The 528-nt window shown below is 42.6% G+C and overlaps 1 protein-coding gene across 1 annotated transcript in view; it reads left to right on the forward strand.

Annotated features, from left to right (window-relative positions):
* LOC101861709 overlaps positions 1 to 528 on the forward strand; it is a gene marked incomplete in the record, with an annotated part of 7835 nt that overhangs the window by 5985 nt on the left and 1322 nt on the right.

Raw genomic sequence — 528 nt, forward strand, 5'->3', positions numbered from 1 at the left:
GGGGTGTCAAAGATATCTTCACCATGCCAACAGAATTATCTCTTGTTGGTCTAAAAGTGATAAGAGTAGGCTTCGGCCGCCACCCGGGCACAGTTCAAAATTTCCTACCAACTGAACATGTTTAAAGTGTCCCACACGCTCCTATGACCTTATGCAGTTCCAAGCGCCGTAAAACATTTACAAAAACAAAAACAAAAACTTAAACTTCCTTAGTTTCCTTCCTCAACCACACGTTGAACTCGGAGGTCCCGCCTCTTAGATCACCTAACAGTGTTGATAGGGGTGTTAAATCTATACCATTTCACTATTTCACTATTTTACCATTTCACCATTTCACCATTTATTTCACAATTTCACCATTTTACCATCTCACCATCTCACCATTTCACCATCTCACCCTCTCCCAATTTCACCATCCCACCATCCCACATTTCACCATCTCACCATCTCACCATCTCACCATCTCACCATTTCACCATCTCACCATTTCCCAATTTCACCATCCCACCATTTCACCATCTCACCATC

Source organism: Aplysia californica, unplaced genomic scaffold, assembly GCF_000002075.1.
Source record: "Aplysia californica isolate F4 #8 unplaced genomic scaffold, AplCal3.0 scaffold01366, whole genome shotgun sequence".
Taxonomy (NCBI): Eukaryota; Metazoa; Mollusca; class Gastropoda; order Aplysiida; family Aplysiidae; genus Aplysia; species Aplysia californica.